The 24,232-nt window shown below is 49.3% G+C and overlaps 1 protein-coding gene across 1 annotated transcript in view; it reads left to right on the top strand.

The window, feature by feature from the left end:
- Positions 1 to 2,350: 2,350 nt before the first annotated feature.
- Positions 2,351 to 24,232, top strand: part of LOC147679803 (heparan sulfate glucosamine 3-O-sulfotransferase 1-like) — a 60,919-nt gene continuing 39,037 nt past the window's right edge. Inside the window, exon 1 of the mRNA XM_086943360.1 lies at positions 2,351 to 2,458. The gene's annotated coding sequence lies outside the window, so the exon portion shown is untranslated. The remainder of the gene's footprint in view (positions 2,459 to 24,232) is intronic.

The raw sequence follows: 24,232 nt of genomic DNA, 5'->3' as shown, positions 1-24,232 counted from the left end.
AATAATATTTCCTCATGGAAGTATAAAATTTGCAAAACAACATAAAATGACAGCTACTCTGTATAGATACCCCGTCACAAGGGCAGTGAGAGGTGCTGTGCTGGTTAATCAGGGGGAATGCCACTAAATGGTGTACAATGCCCAGGCAAAAGCGAGTTAATACAAAACGGTGTGAGCTTTTTGTAACTGATGTTAAATATGGTTGAAAGCCTTCGCTAACGCTATACTCCTGGTAAAGGATAAAAGTTTTTTGTTTCACGCATTCGATAGATCTAATATTTTCCATATGTTTTAAAAAGGATACTGCAAGCTCTTTTTTAGATACACAGGCCACCAACTCAGGTTCGTGAAAGGCATCGATTTCATACAGTGTTTTATACCAGTATTTAATATGGCCAAGCCATGGTATACGTGAGCAGTGGTCGAGCCTTAAACAGTCAGTTATCACGTCCTGGGTAAATTTAGTTTCGGTCTTGGACCAAATTGATCGCCATAGGGCCTATGGGCACAAAGCTGTTAGATCCTTGACATGTCTTAAGCCCACTTCCTTATGGATTATTACAGTAGAAGCCGAGGCCGGGGCACATAGCAAGCATTTCAGAAATGAGTTCTCCTCATTCTGGATTAGCTTGCCTCTTTGAGTATTGTAGCCCCAGACTCCAACCCCATATAAGGCTGATGACAGACACCTTGAATTGTAGATCGACACCATCTCCTTTATTCTCTGGCCCCCTAATTTAGCAGCAAATCTAAAAACACTACTTGTATTCCTAACCATTTTAAAACGTACGCTTTCTTGTTCGCTGGCCCACCTTCCATCCCCGGAAAATGTAATGCCGAGGTGACAGAACTTTTTAACAGTTTCTAACTTATCCCCATCTAAATTAAAAGTCCTATTTTTCCTGGTTTTCTTCCCGCATGACATTACGAATGTTTTACCTTTATTTATCATCAATTTCCTGCTATTTATGAAGGTCTGAAATTTATTGATAAGACATTGCAGGCCATTTTGGGTACGGGACAGGAGGACCGCGTCATCCGCGTACAGCAATATTGGGATGGGGTTGCCATTAACAGTAGGGGCATCGGCTGGAATTAATCTGAGGGTTTGGTCAATTTGGTTTATAAATAGAGAAAATAAAATGGGTGCCAAAACACATCCTTGCCAAATGCCTCTATTAATCTTAAAAAGTGGGGTACATTCACCAGCTGGACCAAATCTGACTTTACTAGACAGATTTTATATGATATTTGTGGCATGAAGATTTACATAGCAAATATTTTCAGGGTTTGGTTTGTGCAAGGGCTCAATGAGCCGGTGAGACCTCTCGCTCGGTTCTGGCTCGGCTCTGCCTGCTAAATTGTTGGCTCGCCCACCTCTGCGAAGCGTGATTAATGGCGCCCCTCCACAATTTGCGGAGACCTTTTTGCCACTTTCACATGTGGAGTGGTGTGACTCACTGGTTAGAGGCGGCAGACCCGGAAGCAGAGGACGGCCCGGGACCAGGGTTCAATTCCCGACACGGCAGGGTCGTGGACCAGGGTCAGCGGACTCGATAATTCTCGCCTCGGTGCCTACTCTAACCAGGGATCACACTCTGCAACTCTGGGCATTAGCTTGCCTCATCTCCACACGGCCCCCCACATACGCCGGGGGATGCCTGGTTTCGCCTTGGAGATACCCAGTAGGGACCATCTCACAGGGAAAGCCAGGACGGGTTCCCCAGTGGTCTACAGCGCGGAGATACCCCATGTGGGGTGATTCATGCGCTTTACAAGACATCATTACATTACATCATTACATTACATTACATGCCACTTCCATCGATTGCGCATATTAACACAACCTACTTTTCACAAACACAGATTAATGCGTGGCAATGCATTTCAGTGCGGTGATGTAGACCACCTCACTAAAATGCGTTAGCCTAAGACTTGATGCTTGGCAGGGCTGAGAATAAATCTTACATGAAACACGCGTACAATTCATGCATGTTGAGGTAACAGCTCTCATATGCTGCACTTAAACACGCTTCACTTACACCATACACTTATATTTCACCTACTGTTCACCAAGCATAATTGCACACGCCCATCTCACTGGAGGACAGCACGCACATGCAGTACACATAAATCACAGACACATACAAACAATTGTTTATAGATAAATAGCAAATTAAGTGAATAAAGACTGCCCAAGGCTCTAACAGTGCACAGGATCTGCTCGCTCAAGTACAAGCCGCACAGCACCCACCCTGCATACGCACTCGTGCGCACCGTTTCATTGATGCATCAGCTGGTCCCTCCCAAGAGCCAGTCTCCCTCCTCCTCTTTTTCCCATCCGCGGCAGAGCGGAGCTATGACTACACACACGGAAAGTGTCTCGCGCACACTGCACGAGCCGGAGCCGCGTGCAGGCGAGAGGAAGGGTCGCAGCGCAGCCCGCAGCTGTGTGCAGGTGAGTGGGGAGGGCAGGTGGGGGGAATGGACCCTTCCACTGAGATGTGTGCAGAGGGGAACTTGTACTTCACTCTTGAGCTATGCACAAGGGTGGGGCATTCTAGAGCCGTGTGTACCGGGAGGACAGTCTGCAGGTGCAGTAGGGTGGCCAACCGTCTGGCCTTTCGCAGGTGTGTCCTGCAGTCCTTGCTTGTGTCCTGCTGTCCGCACAGAGGCTATGCGGCTCGCATATTGTCCCACATTCTGGTTCGCAGCCACATTTACCCCAACCCAAAGGACTAGCGACTCACTCTTTCCCCTCTCTACGGTCTGTAAAAGAGGAGTCCTGCACACTGCAGCTTCAGCAGCACGTTCAGCTATCAAAATGCAGATCCAGGCACCTGAGTAAGTGCGCCTGCAAACCGTGCTGGGGACCTGTCCTGGAAATATCCACTTAGTGTTTATTTCTTCTATTTAGACTGTCTCGAAGCACTAACATATTTGCCCAGGGTCAAACAATTAAATTAGTAGACTGAAGACTGCACGCTGCTAATTGCTGCAAACCACTGTACTAAATGTTGGTGAACACAGCATGAGATTTGGTACTTTGCCCCTCCCCCAGGTAATATAGAGTCCGTGTTTTTTAAGCACTTGCTTAATAGCAGCTCTTACAGTGATTCTAAATACTTACGATTTTCCCAAAAGGGAGCTGAAGGAATAAGTTTAAAAAGTAATTTCCCAAGAGTGCACAGTTTGGCCGAATGTGAGTTCGGGATTGAAAGCAATGTCTGCTGGTCTATTAGGGAGCAGTGATTCTGATGGCACGGCCAATGGGGCTGCCCAGGGTACCATAGCTGTGTTGTGGACCTGCCTCGTCTTAGAACACAGTGTTTATTTCTGGCACAATTAGAAGTGGTAAAGCTGGAATTAAATGTCAAGTATTCTCGCTCATGGCTCAAATGTACCCGCTGGAGCTGGTCTTGAGGCAGTAGGTGGTTACAGGCCAGCATGTTGCTAGAGACCAATATTTTCCACTGGTGTTTCAAAGTTTAGGGCTATTTCATTCCATTTGGGTACCAGAGCCTTTCATTTTCCAAACTTGTCTCACAAAAGTTACAATAGGAAACATGAAGACATTACTCCTGGGGGTGGTAAATTACAGTATGAACAGTAATCACACCCAATACGTTCTATCGCCAGTTAATGTGTATCTTTTAAGATGGCCTGATTTAGACGAGTGGGATTTGGACTGAAACCCACTGAAACTTGTTGGCTAAAACTGTGGTTGAATCCGGATATACCACTAACGCATTTGATTGTGAGGGACTTTTTGAGTCAGGATAAGGCAATGTGTACCCCTTGGTTAAAATATCTGAAATCCAACTATGCTAGGCTTGGTCGTCTAGAACTGTTTGAATACCCAAGCCAAATTGTAAAAGGGGATCTGGAGCTCATTAAACGGGCCTTCCTTCTGGATAGGAGGATCCAGAGGGAGGATGTGGAGCTTCAGAAACAAAGCGTGAGGAAATTTGCCATGCTGAAAACTTGTGAAACCATAGAACCGTACCTGGCTGGCTCATTGACCTCCCATGAAAAATTTCACCCAAACGAGGTTCAGGCTAAATCTCTTCCATCATCTGCTGATCCGACCAAAAACAGAAATTTTTAACAAATTGGCAGCACCCTGCGGCTGCGACGAAAAGTCTCCGCAGGATATGCTGCATTTTATATTTTTATGTAAGTTTTATGAATTCCCACACAAGCGCTACCTGGTAACTCTTTTAAAAACTTAATTTTACACAAATCAGACCAGCACTAATGTATTTACAACTTTTGCATAGTGACAGTATCCTCCAAATTAAGGAATTTTTAAAACTAACTGTTAAACTGAGAAATTGTCTGGACCAGTAATGACTCACTGTGAATTTTGTATTATTTATATTTTCATTTTCTGTTCTGACCTTATTCTGTGGAAGAAAGCATATTTTTTCCCTTTGGCACTTAACATGATATGTGTTTAGATCTTTTTGTGTGATAAGTACTTTATATTGTATATGTACTTTTATGGTTTGCAAAATAACCGAAATAAAGTTTTTATTGATTGATTGACTGAAACCCCAAAAATGAGCTGCACGACTCATATCACCCAGCGAACATTTTCTGCTATCGCAGCGTGCGAAGGGGCTTATTTACAAGCCCCGTGCGCCACCTTTGCGTCACTTTTAACATGGGCAAAAGTGACGCACAAGTGACGCACAGGCGGCACAAGGAGCTTGCAAATAAGCCCCGTGGTATCTTTCTGCGTGCACGCAGTGTGTGTGCAGGAGTAGGCATAGGAAGCTCTGTGTCTAAGCGCTGAACCCTGTTAGATGAGCAGGAAGAATGGCTTCTGGACTGGGTGCATGTGTGAGGTAGGGGATGAGCTGAGCTGTGTGTAGCCGAATAGGTAGACGTAGGGGTATCAGTACTCTGCTCTAAGGCGTGGACACGCAGGGAGCGCGAGGCAATGTCAGTTTGAGCTGTGTTTAAGTGAAGGGCGGTCGTAATAGGCTCTGAACTACGTGTGAGGGCGAGGAATGAGGCTACTGCTCCGAGCTGTGTATACATGAGCTGTGTGCAAGTGACGGATAGGGCTTGTACCGTGTTGTGAGCTGTTGTGTACTGCTGAGAGGCAAGATGCATACTTGCTCCGTGACCAGCCCTACCCTTGAAACGCAAATTACAGCCCGCTACATCCCGTTTTATACCCGAGGAGGAGCGGGGCATCTTAAGGATTTTCGGGGCCCCGGACCAAACGCGTTTGGGGGCCCCTGTTCAGAACAGCTTTGATTTTATGATCCAGTTTCAGCTCTTTCATGCCCTCTTTGGCCAGGTCACTGACAGTGCACAGGCGCACTCATCCAAATTATAAATGTGTTTACATGTAATATTCAGGGACAGTGACTTGTGTTTTCAATATTTAGTACAGCAGCAGCTCACTTATATTACTGCAAAAAGTGTCCGTGACACCCTCCCATTTCTAATATGTGAGGTCCGGTTTCGATTCAAAAGAAAGTTTTTTTTTAATGGATGTTGCGTGATATATAAAAACAGCATTTCTCTGCAAAATGTCTGCAATAAACTCTCACACGTCACCCACATTAAAAATAAAGGAAAACAGTATTTTAAACAATCTGTTCAAGATTTATAAATGGTCGTCCAGGCAAGACTCTGCAGGGCACAGGTGGCTCTATGGGGGGGAAGGGTGGAGGGGGGGGGGAGGGGGGGGGGGGTGCTGAAAGGCAGGGGCCCTGAGCCAGCCCTCACTTTGCCCATGCCTTAAAACGACAGGGGTGAAACAGCACCTTACCTTAGCCTGTGTGAACAGTTTCCATCCAATGTACGAGGCGGCCTTGGTGAGCACCCCTGTAGACCTCATCACACTACAGGGGTTTGAGCCCAGTGGGGCCATAACGCGAACTCGAGGATACAGTAGTGATTCGTTTGGGCCGGGTCGGGGAAAGAGGTGTGTGTGGGGGCGGAGGGGGGTACTCGTGTTGTGATGTGGTGATTTTTCACAACTTATATCAGTTATGAATTGTCTGTGCCATCCAATGTGCCCAGATTCTTACCGGTTTTGATAAGCAGGCATAACGATGTCTCCGGCTTTACACTTGGATGCTGTATAGCACCAGCCCCTTGTGTTTGCCAGGAGAGTATTTGAAAGGCATCCAACGTTTTTGACTCCAAAATGCGTTGACCCCCCTTCTTAGCAAGCATGCTGTTTTCTTCTGCTAAAAAGGCCCTCTCTAGGGGTCAGTGCAGCGTGAACGAACCTTCTAGCTCATTCAGCCTCTCCTTGTACTACCTGCGTCATAAATCATTCACAGTTTTGTGATTCGGGCTGTCGATTTCAATTCTTCTGGAAATGTAGTTTTCGAACTGGGTGCAGCCCTCAGATGGCCTCCCGGATGATAATACTCTGGAAGTGGGCTGGCCCCCAGACCGGACTGCAGCACTCCAGGTCGGATGTCTGTAGCTGCAACGTGTATTCAGTTCTAGGCTCGAGACTGGACACGTGCTCCAGATGTGGCCTCCTGGACTGGGTGTAGCACGCCACAATCCATAGATTGCGATTCAAAATCGGCCCGGGCACCCTAAAAAAAAGTGGCCTACATTTGCATATTACCTTTCCTCAAAACACTGCTTTTGCAATATTTTTATTAAAGAAAAGGGGGGGGGGGGGGTGGTGATACAAAATAATGCACGGATTCGTTTTCACTGGTGACTAAAAACAAATGAGGCCACTTCTGCTCAGGCCCCCTGCCTCGCTAGGTATGCATACATTAATGGGCTGGCCCTGCGAGAGAAAGAAAGTGACACCTCTGCCTGTTGATAAACGTGAGGTAATGAGCGCCCATCTGCCTCCAGAAAGGCCACTCAGACACCCACTGGGCAGCAGGCTGTATCCAAATAACAGCGATACCACCCAAATCTGCCCCCCAGACTGCTCCAAAAAGCAGTCCACATTTGGAACTCAGCACCGGCCCCTCGGGCATTGCCCGAGTGCCCGCGTTACCAATCTGACGCTGCACGCCACGTGGCATATTAAACTGGGCACAGCATTCTGGTTGTGGGTTTCAAAAATGGACACACCGCTCCAGGTCAAGCCCCCAGAAATGTAAATGTGACTTCCGAAACTGGGTGCAATATTCCAGTTGTGACTGTGAACAGGACACAAAGGGTTTGGGCTTCTGAAGGGATCTGTTACCCAAGATGCCAAAATCAGATTTGGCCTCCAGACTGGTCTTCTTTTTTGCTACCTCGAAACTAGTTTAGGCAGCAAACGTAACTTCTCTTTTTTTCCAGAGCAGCACCGGCCAAGTACAGTTTTGTTATGCTTAGACAGCTTATCCGTTATTTGGGAGAGCACTTTTTTTTCTGTTAAACGCATTGCTTCATGCTTGTGTCGGTGCTCGGCGCTAACTTGTGTCGTCTCTCCACCTCCACCCGCCTGTCGCTCCTGGTTTGTTCTTTAGCTTTTTTTCTCATTAGCACTGTTTTGTTTATTTAGCACAGGAATTCTGTTTTTAGCTTCTTATTCAGATACATAAAAAAGGTGTCTAGTCAGTACATACACAGATTCTGCCTTCAAACCTGATCGCAGCCCCCAAACATCGTTGCTACCTTTCTGCAGCTGATGCTTGCCTGATCAGCGCTTTATCAAGGGAGCTTGCAGAGGCCTTTGTGACCCTAAGCCTCAGAATCCTAGCAGTTCTTGGATCCTCACGGAACTATCTAAGATCCTTCCAGACCATGAAGGACCCTCTTTAGCTGATCCATTCTGGAATCCGGATTTTCAATGGCCTTGTTGTCACACAGAGGGTATGTGCCTACAAACAGATCATGGACCACTTCCTGGAGAATGATGTACTGTCAGAATTGCATTGTGGTTTCAGAGACTACAAGCATCTTGCATTAGTGTAGTCTTCATCGCTAAGCACTACATGGGCTCTTTACACTTTATCTGTCGCCATCTAGCTTGTTCCAACCTTTTGGTGAGAAGCCCCTTCCACTTCCCCAGTTGCAACTTACAGTGGCAACAGTCTCATCAGATTTTGGATGGTGAACTTACTGCTGGACTCTTTCCATCAGTCTTGTGGGAAAGATTAGATATGTCTTTTCACATCAACATGCTGGAACCCAAAAAAGGGTATCTTGGACTTAAAAGTCCCGATCCGGGGGGCGCTTGTTCTCCTGCAACGCCCCAAAACTGTGGAACGCTCTCCCACTTGCCATGCGGAGAAAACACAATCTTTTGGCCTTTCGTAGGCAACTAAAAACTTGGCTCTTCCCATAAACTGTCACTTCTTCCACTCCCCCTCTGGAACTTCAGGTCACGTCAGCGCTGGGAGGCCCTAGGGTAGCTACGCGCTTTACAAATCCCAATTCAAATTCAAAATTCAAAAGTACAGTGGCTAGTACCAAGGTAGTAATGATCCACACAGTCAATATGACGGGTCCCTTTCATAAAAAAGCAGAGAGGCGCTCTCTTCACACCGCTTCTCCAGATAGCTCTAGAACTGTGAGAGTGGACAAACACCCAAGGTCTGTTCTTACAAATAGACCACATTGCTGGGGTCAACAACCAGAGGGCAGGAAGTCTCAGTGGGCATCTTCAACCCCCCTTGAGTGGGAACGTCATCAAAAAGATCTGTGTCATCTTTGTGGTTTGGTGGCACTGTCTGGAGCAGTAATGTTTTTGAAACCTATAACTCCAGATGCAAGCAGTTTTTCTTCTGGATTTGCAGGGGTCTCAGCTCCATAGAGGACTGCATTTCTTTAAAAGGAAAATGTCATATGCCTTTCACCTGACCTCTTTAATTCCAAGAGTAAGATCTAGCGAGCACTAGGAAGGACAGCCAGCCATTAATGCACTTTCATTTTGGTGGCCTAATTTTGGCCTTGCTGAGCCCAGTTCTGAGACACCAGTCGCCTTCTTAAGATAGAACAAGTCCACCTTTCCCAGGGGAGGGGCTTCCTCCACAGGTAAGGGGAGTCATGAACCTCTACCTTCACATGGCCAGCTTGAACAGGCGATTCCTGAGGAGCAATCTTTTGCACATCTTAGCTTTTCCTCCCAGAATGTAACTTCCCTAGCAGTCGCCAATCACAGTATTTAAGCAAGGGGCTGAGGTTCAGCTTCTAACTTGCTCGTGTCTTTCTGTTGATATGTAGATTAATTAGAAATGTAAGTGGATATTCGTGAAACGATCAAGTCAGATGAATCCTCGTACAATACCTAGGCGCTGTCAAATTACATCTATTGGCCTGCAGCTCTGCTAGGTCTTGGCCATATTAATGTACAAACCCTTCAAACCCATACACCGTGAAACTATTCTCCTGGAAAACAGCCTTTCAGGTCACCATTACCTCCTCGTCCTGTCTTCCTCGCCACAGTAATATACATATGAGCCTCCGGCTCCACACAGAACTCCAAGTAAAATAAAAGAGCAGCGCTCTAGTCTCCCCTCCCTCCTCCAATAGGGCCCCAGAGGCTTCATCCAATCCTATAAAAGGATACAGAACAACCAGCCCAACCTGTTCTTTTTTTCTGCACTTCTCCGAGTGCTGTGGTTTCCCTGCTGGTCAGGTGAGTGGGAGGGGGTGCCTGCTTTAGCGGTTTCCCCTTGTCCTGTGGTATCTAGTTGGGGGATGTTAGTTTACTGCCTTATGTTTGGTTTTTACATTAATTTGTCACCTTCGTTTTTCTTAAGTTTTGTTTCCCCCTACTATTGCCTTGCTACCTCGTGTCCTGCTTAAGCGGACTTGCGTGGTTTGTTTTCCGGCATGGTTTGGTTCTGTTTAGAATCTTCTACACATGATGCCGTTTTTTTCGCATTTCCCGGCCGCGCGTCCTGCTGAGCGGACGTTGCACGGCCGGGTGCGGGATCTCAGGAAGCCGGGGCTTTGTGGTGTTACGGTCTGAGGGCTTACCTGATGCCGGTCTCCGCGCCGGCGGCGTTTTCTGCCTCTTCGTTTCCTGCTGAGCGGGAGGCGCGTTTGGGGGATGATTGGGCTTGGCGCGCGGCGGTCTAGGGCCTCTTCCTACCGCGGCGCGCGGCTCTTCCGGTGGCTTTATTGTCATCGGCTTCGGTCCAGGTGGAGTTTGTTCCGTTGCCTAGCAACTGGGATCCTTCTTTACCGGGCTGTTCTTCGTGATGCCTGTGTTTGTTTACTTTCACTGGGCTGTCGATCATGGATTCTTCTGACCGGGATGAACCTGTTCCTTTGGCCGTGGCTTCCGGTTCGGGGGTGCATGTTCCCTCTATGGAAGTTTTGCAGCAGTTGATATATACTGCTGTTTCTGCTGCTTTGCAGGGTCTTGTTCCTGTCCCTCCTCCTAAAAAGGCGAGGGTTGTTGGCGCTGCTGCAGATGCTGATTCTGAGCATGAGGAAGAGGTTGATGTCAGGGGTCGCTTTGTGCAAGGTGCCGACCTGAAGGAGGTGCTGGGCCACATTCGCAAAAACTTGGTGTTCCCTGCTTCTGTGGTGCCTCTGGAAGACGATCTGTTTTCGCAATATCGTCGTCCCGAGCCTGATTCTTTGCCTCTCCATTCCTCTGTCTTGAAACCTGGAGAATGGATGGAAGGATGTGGACAAGGGTTCCTTTCCTCGTTTCTTGAGTAAGAGGTACCCTCTTCAGGATTTGGCGGTGAAATACCCTGCCTCCGTGATGGTTGACTCTTTGTTGGCGAGCATGTCTTCGCAGGGGTCCGTTGTCTCGGAGGACTCTTCTCCTGCTGACCCGGTTGGCCGTTAGGTGGATGGTGCTGTGAAACGCACTTTTGCGGCTGCCAATTTTTCTATCAGGGCTGCGGCCTATTCGTCTTACACGATCCAGTCCTTGCTCAAGGATTTTCGGTCTCTGTCGGAGTTGTTGGACCTGGGGGAGGATGTTTCTTCTACCCTGGCGATGATGGAGCAGCAGGTTCGTCTGCTGTCCGATGTCTCCTTTGATTCGCGGGGGGCTGCTGCTTCTGCGGCCGGATCCTCTGTGGCTGCGAGGCGTCAGTTGTGGCTCTGCTCCTGGAAGACTGATGCTGCCCAGAAAAACTTGCTTATGGAATCCCTTTTTCGGGGGTTAAACTTTTTGGTTCGTCTCTTGACGACATGGTGAAGAAGACGGCGGAGGACCGTAAACTGCTTGCTCCTGACCGTCCTGGCAGGTTCCGTGCCTTTGGGATTCAGCGGTCTTTTGGTACCTCGAAGAGGGGTCGGGCTGGTCAGCCCTTTCGTGGCCGGGGGCGTGGCCGGGGTGCTCCCTCCTTTGGTGAGTCCCGGTTCTCCGGCGCTTCTGCCTCCTCCGCTCCTGCTTCCAAATCCTGACGGGGTCGCTCCTGGTGTAGGTCCAGTTGGGGGGTCGACTCACTTGCTTCCTGGACTCTTGGCGGGAGACTGTGTCAGACCAATGGGTGCTTCAGGTGATCTCGGAGGGTTGGCGCATTGGATTTGCCCGGACGCCCCCAGACTGTTTCAGGGCCACTCCTTGTCCCAGAGATCCTGTGAAACGTTTGGCGCTTTTGGTCGGCATTGCTTCCCTGGTGGTCAAGAGGGCGATCGTTCCTGTGCCCAGCGATCAGTTGGGAAAAGGGGTGTATTCGATACTTTTCCTGGTGTCCAAGCGCACAGGGGTTCTTCGTCCGGTGATGGACCTGAGGTGGGTGAATACTTTCATCCCTCACCTACGGTTATAGTTGGTTTCCCTTCCCTTGATCCTTCCTCTGTTCTCTCAGGGGGATTTCCTTGCATCGATCGACCTGAGGGATGCTTACCTTCATGTTCCTATTCATCCGGTCTTTCAGAAGTTTTTCCGGTTTTGTGTGCAGGGTCGTCATTACCGATTCCAGGTATTGCCTTTTGGTCTCTGCTCTGCTCCCCGGTTCTTTACTATGATTCTGGCTCCTCTTATTGGACATTTGCATGGAGAGGGAGTTAGTGTTTTTCCTCATCTGGACGACATTCTAATTTCTGCTTCTTCTCTTCCTAAGGCGGAGTTGCATGTCCGGAAGTTGTGCCATGTCCTGACGCATCATGGGTTCCTCGTGAATGTGCCGAAGTCCTCCCTAGTTCCTGCACATGTATTGACTTTCATTGGGGCTCTGTTCAAGACTCGGTTGGGGATGGTGTTCCTGCCCCCTCCCCGTGTTTTGTCCCTGATGTCTACTGTTCGTTCCCTGTTGGTGGGGGTTTCTCATCCTGTGGGCCTGTGGTTACGAGTTCAGGGTCTGATGTCGGCTTCATTGTTGACGGTGCCGTGGGCGCGCCTCCATATGTACCCGGTGGTGTCCCACATTTTGTCGCATTGGGACCCCTGTTCCCTCGATATGGATGTTCTGGTTCCTATGTCGGAGGGGGTTCGGGTGGTCCTGAGTTGGTGGTTGGACGTAGGTCATCTGTCCAAGGGCCGCCCTTTTCTGATTGTTCCCACCCGCGTGGTCACTACCGTTGACAGCCTGCTGGGATGGAGTGCTACTCTGGGGGTTTCGGCGACTCAAGGGATTTGGCCTCAGTCAGTTTTTGTCGTGTTCCTCCAACTACAAGGTACTTCTGGGTCTGTTGGACTTCTCAGATCTTGTTCGGGGTCACCACGTGTAAATCCGGACGGACAATCAGGTTGTGATGTCTTATGTGAACCATCAAGGGGGGTGCAGGGTTCGCTCCCTCAGTTGCCTGGCTCGTCGGATTGGTTCTTGGGCGGAGGTGCATCTGATGTCCCTGTCTGCCGTCTACCTACCTGGTGCGGTGAACACTGTGGCGGATTGTCTGAGCCGGGTGTTTCCTTCCATGGGATCCTTGTCTCTCACGAGGTGGATGTTCAGGAGGTTGCGGATGATGTTTGGTTGTCCGATTGTGGACCTGTTTGCCTCCCAGGACAATGCCCGGACACGTTGTTTTTGCACGATTATGCCTTGCCGGGACGCCTGGAGGGTGGACGCCCTTTCGTTCCCTTGGCCGGAGGGTCTGCTGTATGCATTTCCCCCTGTTCCCCTGCTTCCGGCTGTGCTACGGAAGATCAAGAGGGAGGGGTCGTTGGTGCTTCTGATTGCACCTTGTTGGAAGCGTCGCCCTTGGTTTCCCCTTCTGAGGGAATTGGCTGTGTCTCCGGGGTGGCCCTTGCCGTTCGTGCCGTATCCTCTGATGGGTCCTCTTCTTCCGCTGACTGTGTTCCGTTCCCTGGGTCTGCGGGCCTGGCTCTTGAGAGGGAGTCTCTGATACGTGGCGGTTGTTCGGTGGCTGTGGCTGGTGTCATTCAGCAGTCACGGAGGCCTTCTACGCTTATGTCTTACGCCAAGCATTGGGATCATTTTGCTTCTTGGTGTGTTGATCGTGGGCTGAAGTTGAATTCTTTGGATCCAGCTCGCATTCTGGACTTTCTGAACGATGGGTTTGTGTTGGGTTTGGCCATTTCGACCCTTCGGGCTCAGTGGGCCGCCATTCGGGCATTTCATGTCCTGCCTTTGGTTTCCATTTCTCCGTTGGTTGCTCGACTTTTTAAGTCTCTTTCTTTCCAGCGGCCACGTCCTATCATGTGTCCTCCTCCTTAAGACCTTCCTTTAGTTTTGCGTTCCTTGCAATTGGCTCCGTTCGAGCCTTTGGAGTCTGTGGACCTGGAGTTTTTGACTCTCAAGGTGGTGTTTCTGGTGGCGATTGCCTCTGCCAGGCGTGTGGGAGAGTTGGGTGCTTTCCTTCGTTCTGCCCCGTTTTTGTTGGTTTTGGCGGACCGTGTGGTCTTGCGCCCTCATCCCACCTTTGTTCCTAAAGTGGATGCTTTTTTTCACCGGTCTGCCGAGGTGGTTCTTCCGGTTCTGTGTCCTGATCCCTCCTCGGCTGAGGAGTCCCTTTTGCACCTCTTAGAGGTTAGGCGCGCCTTACTGATTTACATTTCTCGCACTTCTCCCTTTTGTAAGGTTGGCTGCTTGTTTGTAAATTATGGTTTGTCGCGTCAGGGTATGAAGCCCTCCCTGTCCACGATCAGTCGGTGGATTAAGGAAGCCGTTCTTTTGGCCTATGCTTCGGTATCGGTGGTTCCATCTCTTCCTGTTCGGGGTCGTTCCACCAGGTCTGTTGCTGTATCCTGGGCTTCTTTCAAAGGGGTGTCTATGGAGGATGTTTGCAGGGCTGCTACGTGGTCTTCTCCGCATACCTTCATGTCCCATTACCGCCTCCAGATTGGGGGTGGGGGTTCTGTTTTGTTTGCCTCTTCTGTTTTGACTGCTGGGGTGCCTTAAGAGGTTGTCCATTTTTTGGGTTGTTGTGCCTCTGTATATTGAAATATGTTTCGCTGCACTGATGGTGTGGTCTGTTTTCCTTACATGAAGCTGATTGCTTTGGTATCGGCTCATATGTATATTACTGTGGCGAGGAAGACAGGACGAGGAGGTAATGCCCCGGTTACTTACCGGTAATCTTCATTACTCCGAGTCCATGTCTTCCTCGCCACAGTATAGTTTCCCTTCCCTCCCGGCCCTGGTTGTGGCTTCCTGTCTGCGGCTTGGTTTTTCAGGCTGGGCTGGTTGTTCTGTATCCTTTTATAGGATTGGATGAAGCCTCTGGGGCCCTATTGGAGGAGGGAGGGGAGACTAGAGCGCTGCTCTTTTATTTTACTTGGAGTTCTGTGTGGAGCCGGAGGCTCATATGTATATTACTGTGGCGAGGAAGACATGGACTCGGAGTAATGAAGATTACCGGTAAGTAACCGGGGCATTACTTCAGCCAGGCGAATCAGCCCGTTTCATGGCCTAAACGCCTCTAAACCACACAGTGTTGCATTAGAAGAAGCTGGCGCTGAGGACTTGGTCTCACTTGTGTTGCTAAAATTATGACTGAGTATGACCACAATTAATACACTTCTTTTCTGACCTTTTTTACGCACCTACACAGGCATCATTGCTTTTAATAATCCTGCCCAGTCGGGTGTTTTTGCCCCTTTTACCTAGATGGAGGACCACTTCTCTGTTTAATTTAAATGTTCTTGGGTTGCCTGATCACTACTATGGCTTAGTGCTCTACTTCTGTTCTTTGGATCAGGACTCTAAACATATTCTGTGCCTCAGTACTCCGGTTCTGCTGTCTTTGTGATCCAAACTCGTGTTCTTTTACTTTGATTCCGTACCACGGATCAGTACTATGGTCTGTACTTTGGATCAGTACTCCGGTTTAGTACTTTGTATCAATGCACACCTGTTCTTTGGATCAGTACTCTAATTCCGTATGTTGGGTCGGTACTGAGGCGCCGCTGATCTGACTACCTCTGTTCTTGTTAGTTAGTATTTTTGTCTCAGCAGTCTGCGCTCCGGTTATTTTCCACGCCGCATGGTTTCCCCACGTGCCCCCTGACAAAGCTTTGTTCGGCTTCGCGTCGTGGAAAGTACATCCCTCCCTGGGTCGCGGTTCTGAATTGTTGGCAGGTGTGGGCGGCTCCCGGGCCCGGGTGGCGCTCCGTGACGTCAGCAGAGCGCCCCCGAGGGAGGAAAGCACGGGTTGAGAGTGGGACCTGACGTCTAAGCTTCCTACAGCGCCCCCTGGGGAGACGACGTCATCATCACTCCCAGCACCGTGTTATTACAGCTCGTTACCGCAGCCTCGTGCCTCAGACTCCCACCTGAGACCCACGCGCGTTACAGCCAGAGGTGATATGGGGTTTCTCTGTACTCCCTGCACAGAGAGCCCGAGACCCCGCGCAGATACGCCCAGAGGCAGGGATTTAAACGTAGCAAAACCTGCCAGACCCTATTGGTTCTTAAAAATGGACTTTGAGACGGGTCCTTTATTCATGTCCCCTACCTGACAGGCAATAACACAGATCGATTTCTCCTGTTTACATTTCTTATTTTTCTTGCATTCACTATGAGGGTTTGCTTTTTCCAGGTGTTGTGTTTCTGTAGTTTTTATATGGGGCACTGGAGTCTTGTGTAGTGTATACTGTGAACTGAGTCACCTCTATATGTCTGAGTGAGTTCAGGTTGTGGGTGGGTGCTCATGTTTGGGCAAATTTAAGAGTTCTGGATTTGGAGCTAAAGGTAGAATGAGGTTCTCACAGGGCATATTAGTGGGAGACAGAGGTGTTTAGATCACGTGCTCATCCAATATTTGGCCTCTCTGCAGAGCGTACTTAGCAGTGTCCCAGTTGTAATTATTATTTTAAGTGAAGGTGTGTGAATGTGATATAGGCAGAGAGGAGTGATGGGGATGTTGACGCGGAGGCAACATAAGGAAGTACATGAAAAAAAGACAGAGTGAACAGACAGCGGTTAAGAGGAAGGAGATTCCGTGCGAGGTGTGAAGACGGAGAGCATCAGAGTCTAACAGAGTCAGAGGTAGCAGAGAAAAATGCATTTAAGGGGAGAGCAGGAGTTATTGAAACACTTCGGAGAATTCTACCCCTCCACAGACGTTGGGTTGTTAAGTCACAGTCTCATCAGATTTCAATCATTTTCAGTTCAATTTATTCACACCAGAACCATTGTTGTAAGTCATTTATCTAAAGCAGCTAACAAGCATTGGCAAAGCCAGTAGGCCTGGCTTGTTTTAGGTGTATGTTCCTTTCGTGCAATGTCTTGATGCCACCAAATACTGTTTGGGTGGCACACTTTGTGAAGACAGAATTTTAGATCACATGTTTTAAGCCAGGCTTTTAATTACAAAGACCATGTCTAAAGAACTCCTACATTTGCTTCTTTTGCCAAGCTCCTTCCAGCGACCCCCCCACACCCTTTTCATGCCACATAATGCTTTGTCCAGAGGCACGAGAATAACTAGACACACTGAAGAACTTCCCCTGCCAGCCACATGTCCCTTGCAAAACAACCATAGGCATGGGATGCCCGTTCGATACAACCCGAGACATGCAAAGCAATTTCCTTATATCCACAGGCAGTGTGGGACCCCCAAACACAGCCAGAGACCCGCGATGCAATGTCTCTACTCTCAGGATATAAAAGCCAGATGTGGGCACTCTATACAGATAGACATAACTGTGCACGCTCTCTCCAAAGTCTTAAGCCCCTCCCCTTTCTTGCAAGTATTATGCAAGAATTGGGTGTATATATGAAACACTGTTTCCATGTGATTGGCTTACATTCCAGACTCACTCTAAGGGTAAGGTTGACAATACTGCTAGACTTGTTTGTGATTGGGAGAAAGTCACTGAAAGTATCATACTGTAGCTTTTCTTTGCTGACAACCTCCCTTGGTCCATGTTCAATGAAATGTGCCTTTACTAGTGCCGTATAGAATATATATGACTGATAAATCTTCACTTGGAGTATTCCATTCAGTTCTGGAAGTTACGTACGGAGTGAAGTGTCAAGTTCTGGGGGCCTTATCTGATCTGTGGTGCCCAATTTTGGAGGCACCATCTGGTCTGTTATCCAGTTCTAGAGGTCTCACCGTGAGTCTTGTGTCCAGTTCTGTTGACCTCATGTAGAGTTATGCCAACTGCAAGGGGGCTCATCTAGAGGACTGTGTCTCGATCTGGAGAGCATTTCTAGAGTATTGCCTGAAGCGCATATATCCACATCTAAATTATTGTGTCTAATTTTGATAGTATTATCTGGAGTCATGCTGTGACTTTCGGAAGCAGCTTGTGGAGTATGCTGTTCAGTTCTGCAAGACACATCAATAATATTGTGTCTAGTTCTGGAGGTTCCATCAAATATTGTGCACATAGTTCTGGAGGCCTCATCTTGAGTATTGTCAAGTTTGGATGCCTCATTTGTGTTGATGTGTCTAATTCTAGAGGGTTGGCCCGGAGTAGTATATCCTATTCTCTGGGTCTTATCTGATGTGTTTTGCCCAGTACAGGAGGCCTCATCTGGAGTATTCTTAGTAGTTCTGGTGGTTTCTTCTGGAGACATGTATCTGGTTTAGAAGACGTCCTACACAACACAATGTGTCACAGTGAAGCCCAGTTCTGCTGTAATGTATCCAGCTATATAGGCCTCATCTGGAGTACCATATCCATGTCTGGTCTCCATTTCTGGAGAGCATATTGAAGCGAGTAGGATACTACAAGCACCTTATTCATACTCTATCTGGAATGTAATACTAAATTCAAGAGTTATATCTGTTGTGATGTGCTCAGTTCTGGAGGCTCTTTATGACATACTGTACCTGTTCTGAAAGCTTCATCTAAGGTGTCCAGTTTTGGCGGTCCCATCTGGAGTCAAGCGCTTGAAGTCCCTCCTGGACTAATCGTTACTACTTTTAAAAGCAGCATGCAGCATTTTGTGCCTGGTTCTAAAGGCCTCATCTAATGGACTGTGTTCAGTTCTGGATGTCACACATGGAACATTGTGTCTGATTCTTAAGGATTTGTGGGGGTATAGTGCCCAGTTCTGATGGCCACCTATGGCACTTAGTTCCTGGACACCACCCTCTAGTATTGAATTAGGTCTGGGGGCCTCCACTGGAGCCATGTTCTGTGGGCTTCATCTTAACCTTAACTGGAACACTGTGTCTGAAGTGAAATGATGTCAATTTATATAGTGCAGCAAATTGCCCAAGGGTGACTAGCGCAGCAAAATGCCCAAGGGCGTCAAGCGCTAATAGCCAATCCAGAGATTAACCCTGCTCATGGTCAGATCACGAAGGGTGAAAAGGCACTGTTACAAGGAGAAGAGCCACGTTTTAAAAACATTTCTTAAGGGCATGTGCAACTTCGTACTGGTCAGATGTAGGGGGAGGGTATTCCAGAGCTTGGCAGCCACGACAGACAAAGCTATGTCTGCCATATCTTTCTCTGCACTCTGGGGATGACCACTAAATTGTGGGCTGCCGATTGGAGAAGTCTACTTGGGGAGTACTGTCGAATCATGGATCCCCCCCCACCCACACGCCAGGCTAGCACAGTAGAGTGCTTTGTGAGTAGTGCACATGGTCTTGAAAGTGACCCGCTTCTGTACAGGGAGCCAGTGAAGGTCATGCAATCCCCTTTGAGACTGCCATGTATTTTGGGATGCCTAGTGTTAGCCTGGCCGCTGCAATTTTGCAACAAATGCGACTTGTCAAAAATGCACAAAGTCCCATCTGGAGTATATATAGGTTCAGTTCACAGTACCGCGCCTTGAAAATTGCTACTCTTTTTAGAAGCCACATAATGCTTTTTATGTCCAATGGATTTCAAGTATGGAGGCCACCTTTTGCATATGGTGTTTAGTTCTGGGTGCCTCACATTGAGGACTGTTGAATTCTGAATTCCTCATCACGAGTGTGGTGTCTAGTTCTGTAGGGCACCTTTGTCATATTGCTTCTAGGTCTGGATGCATAAGGGTGTATTGTGAGCGTTTCTGGAGGCTACTGCTGCATGTCATGTCCAGCTTTGGAAGTCCGATATGGAGCTTAGCTTCCACGCTAGCGGCCACATCTACTCATTATGCTGCATTATAGAGGCCTCACCTGAAGTGGTCTGTTCGACTCGCCTATTGCGTAATGTGCACAGTTCTGGAGGCATCAACCGGAGTATTGACCTCAGGTGTTATTTGGAATATTGTTTCCCTTTCAGGAGATTTGATTTTGAGTTTTGAGTCTAGCTCCGGAGGCCATCTCTGGCCCCTTGTGTCCAGTTATGGTGGCCACATCCGGATGTGTCCAGATGTTAAACTCACATTTACAGCTCTAATGGCATCTTCTGCAGTTTTTTGATACATTTTGGCATACTCGTGGATTTTATTACCATATTTGGAGTCATCATCTGGGTACTGATTCTGGAGTCCCCATCTGGAATATTGTGCCCCATTCTGAACACCTACTCTTGAGTATTAATCTGAAAGCCAACTTGGTCATAATCTTCCCAGTTCTGTAAGTTTTATGTGGAATTTTGAATCCAGGCGTGGATAGCACTTGCACAAGGTTCTGTGCAGTTCTAGAAGCATCAATTGGAATATTGCACTAACAATAAAAGATATCTCTTGAATTTTATATTAATTTCTGAAGGGCAGGTCTGGAGTTTTGTCTATGTCTAGAGGTCATCTACAGTACATTGTGCCCTCTTCTGAGTGCTGCGTCTGGGGTGTTGTCTAGTTCTGGAAGCATTATCGGGAGGACGATACTCATTTGTAGGAGTCTCATTCAAAGAACTGTGTCAAGCTCAAGAGGCCTCCTTTTCTCGAGGCCACCTCTGTCATGTTCTACCCAAGTAAGGAAGCCACAGCTTGAATGTTAAATCCACTCCCAATACATAATCTAGAACGCTGTGTCCAGTTCTGGTGGCCTCATCCAGAGTATTTTGCATTAAGCCACATATGAAATACTGTGCCTGCCAGTTATTTATGTCTCGCAATTCTGTAGACTTCATCTTGGGTGTTTTTCCCATTTCTGGCGCTCACTTGTGGCTTGTTGTGTGCACTTTTGGAGAGTTCATCTGAAGTAGTGTGTCCAGTTTTGGAGTCCCCATATGGAGTTTTATGGTCACCAAAGGATGAGTTCTCAAGGCCAATGTTCCTTACAGAGAGACTCAATTTCACTTCTGAAGAGAGCATGGTCCTGCATTAGGTCATGTAGGGTATGCCTGTCCCCATCATGGTGAATGTACAGCCTACCCGATCTCTCCAGAAAAGGGTCAAGTGTCACGTTTTAGTCTCTTCTAGTGATGACTAGGAGTAGGTCCCAGAGCCGTGAAGGGACTCCAATAACACCCAGAAATTAAACCGGTAAATGGAGTGCGAAAGGAGGCACCTGTACCGAAGGGATTGGGGCCGCCTGCCAATAGAGAAATCCAATGTGGTCCATTGGGCTCGGAGCAATCTACTGGAAGGTGAAAGAGTAAGGAGGGCAGAAAGCAAGAGTGGAAGTTGATTACCACAGGAACCAGCAGCTGCAATCAAACCACAACAGTACTATCTCCTTCATCCCACAGCCTCCTGCACCAGACAAAGTACATCAGCAATGAACTAGGAACAGTATATCTGAAAGAAACACATTAGTTATAGATTCCTTACCTTAGAATTACCCCCAGGCGTCAGACTGGATCCGGAAAGTTTTTTCGTCAGCAGTACCTCTGCGCGTCGGAAGGTGGCATCGGTTGGCTCTGCGTCCGTCGTTGGCATCGTGGTCACCGGGATGACGTTGCGGTTGCTACTTAGACGCCTTTCTCGCACGCTGCCATCAGTTCTTTCTTTTTCCGCGCCAGCCAGCTCAGATCCCGGGAAGAGCGGTACCTCCAGTCATTTTTTGATGGACTTTTTCTTGACTTTTGTCGACTTCTTTTTCAAGTCTTTAGGGCTCCTAAGGTGCACGAGGGATGCCCGGCTTCAAGCCATGCGGTTCCTGTCATTGGATGATGTCGGTGATGGATTCGCACCACATGTGTCTTTTTTGCCTGGAGCGTGACCATAAAACCCCAAGTCGCGCATCGACTGCTGGTCGATGGTGCCGAAGACTTTACAGGAGCAGTCGCGAAAGCTGCTTGAGCACCGGCAGTTGTCTCCACGCCGTTCGAGGTCCCGGTTATGAAGGAGGTCGAGGGACCGGTCGCGGAGCCAGCATCATTCGAGTTCCAAGTCTTCGCACTCGGGTCAGGTAAGTCGAAGCATAAGAAGAAGTCGAAGAAGCATCTTTGCTATTCAACTTCTCCCCGTCGGTCGGCCGACCTGACGAGGGAAGCGGGTGGTGCCCTGGCCTCCTGCGGCTCGAGTCGACTCCATGTTTCTCTCCCTGTCCAGGATCCAGAGTGACTCCCACCCAGCTTTATACGTTCTACGAGGCGATGCCTGCCATCTTTGTGCGGCCTGAACCCTCCAGCCTGCCTTCGGGCCCCGGGGACTTGGTTGGGGGACTAGGCCTTCTCCGCCAGAGGCTCTGGCCGCAGCGCCGCAGGCCCCCCTTGGATCCAGGCCTGGATCACGATCGGCACTGGTTGACCTGATTACGCCTCCACCGGCGCCGCTTCCTCCAGCACCACTACCATGTTTGATGCCGGTCGGCTCCCCAGACAGCGTCAACCCTGGCCTCCATCCCCGCATGGACCCAGAGCCGAATCAGGCAGCGAGAGCGGTTTTTATGCCCCTGGGGCCCCTTTTCAACCAGAATGGCACCCAGATGATGAGGAGGAGGAGGACTGGGAGGGGTCAGGTGACCCTCTAAATGACCAGGCGTACAGTGAACAGGACTGGAGAGAGGAACTGGGGGAGGCCAGTGGTTTGGACACCTCCCCTGACCTTGGCATGTTGTCTCCTCCTGCCAGTGCTACGGAGGAGGCAGCGTCGTATGCAGTGGTGTTGCATAGGGCAGCCGAGGCTCCTAACCTCGAGCTTCTTATGGTGGCGGTCAGGGCTAACCTCCTGACAGAGGTGCTTCAAACGGCTGCGAGCTCTTTCGGAGCCCTTGCTACCGTTTAATGAGGCCCTCTCCGACATCTCTTTGGGCACATGGTCCAGGCCCAACACGAGGGCTCCCGTGAACAGGAAGATTGCCCGACGCCACAGCCTGACTACGGGCGACCGCACTTTCCTTTCCCAGCACCCCACCCTTAAGAGCTTGGTGGTCCAAGCCTCCACTTCCAAAACCGCCTTCCCTACCACTCCACCGGAAAGGGAATCCAAGAAGCTAGATCACCTTGGAAAGAATATTTTCTCTTCCACCAACTTAGGACTGTGGTCCGTAAACAACGCATGTCTCTTGGGCCTTTATTCCCACTCAGTGTGGGATATGGTGGGGCACATGCGTCCTCAGTGGCCGGAGGAGGCCCTGGCAGTGCTCTCCCAGGCTGCTGCCGCCGGGAGAAATGCAGCAAAGTTTGCGATACATTGTGGGCTGGACACCGCCGACTCTTTGGGCAGAACCATTTCCACGTCAGTAGTGCTTCGTCACTACGCCTGGATGAGGTCAAGTCGTTTTTCAGGGGATGTCCAGAACACCTTGATGGACATGCCCTTTGATGGCCGTCGCCTTTTTGGCGACAAAGCAGACAACGCTCTAGAGCGTTTCAAGGACTCATGGGCTACGGCCAAGTCCTTGGGCCTCTCCACCCGCCCTGCGCAGTCTGCTTTTTGCCCCTTTCGTGGCTACGGAAGTGGTGCCCCGCTTCATCCTGCCCAGAGCCACAGGCTGCAGCAGGTTACCCAGCCTTTGCGTGGCCAGGGACGTGGGAACAAGCGTTCTGGTTCTGTTGCCCAGCGGGCGGGCCAGTCCACCAACCCCCCCCTCTGCAGCAGCCTCCAAATCCCTTCTAATCTGACCTTTTAGGCTCATCAGTCGCCAGTGGGCGGCAGGATTCACCATCACCTCCCCCAATGGCGTACCATCACGTCGGACAGGTGGGTTTTGCAATTAGTCAGAAGGGGCTACTCCCTCCTCTTCGATACTACCTCTCCAGCCATTCCACCGAGATACCACCGCATGTCGGAGGATCATCTGGCCCTTTACCATCAGGAAGTTACAGCTCTCTTGGCCAAGGGAGCCATCAAGCACGTTCCTGTCCCAGAAGTAGGTTGTGGTTGTTACTTTCTGGTCCCCAAGAAGGACAAGGGCCTGTGTCCTATCTTGGATCTCAGGGACGTCAACCGCTTCCTCTGGAAGGAGAAATTCAAGATGTTGACACTTGCTCAGGTCTTATCTGCCCTTGACCCAGAAGACTGGATGGTAGCATTGGACTTGCAGGACGCCTATTTTCACATCCCCGTCCTGCCGGCCCATTGGCGCTACCTACGGTTCACGGTAGACCACTAGCATTTTCAGTTCACCGTGCTCCCCTTTGGCCTTACTAGCGCCCCTCGTGTGTTCACGAAAGTGATGGCGGTGGTCGCAGCTAATCTGAGCAGATCAGGCGTTTCAGTCTTCTCCTATCTCGATGACTGGCTGTTGAAGGCGGGCATGCCCCAGACATTCGTCTCCTACATCCAGACTATGGCGACCTCCTGCACTCGCTGGGGTTCTCCATCAATGTGCCGAAGTCCCCCCTTGATTCCCTCTCAGAAGCTCCTCTTCATCGGAGCGGTTCTGGACACAACGCAATTTCGGGTCTATCCTTCCAAACAGCGAGTCCCGGATATTCAGGCTACGTTTCCAATCTTTCAGCCTCTATCCCGGGTTTCGGTCAGAATGACTCTGAGGCTGTTGGGCCTCATGGCCTCCTGCATCCTGTTGGTCAATCATGCCAGGTGGCATATGCAGGCTCTGCAGTTGGAGCTGAAGTTCCAGTGGGCGCAGCATCAGGGGAATCTGTCCGATTGTGTCCAGATCTCGGAGGGCACTACACGACAACTGAAGTAGTGGCTCACGAACCAGGATTGGGTCAATGGCAGATCCCTCTCCT

The sequence above is a fragment of the Lissotriton vulgaris genome, chromosome 11 (genome assembly GCF_964263255.1).
Source record: "Lissotriton vulgaris chromosome 11, aLisVul1.2, whole genome shotgun sequence".
In the NCBI taxonomy this organism is placed as follows: Eukaryota; Metazoa; Chordata; class Amphibia; order Caudata; family Salamandridae; genus Lissotriton; species Lissotriton vulgaris.
Note: the sequence above shows the minus strand (reverse complement) of the source record. Positions and strands in the feature narration are given on the sequence as shown.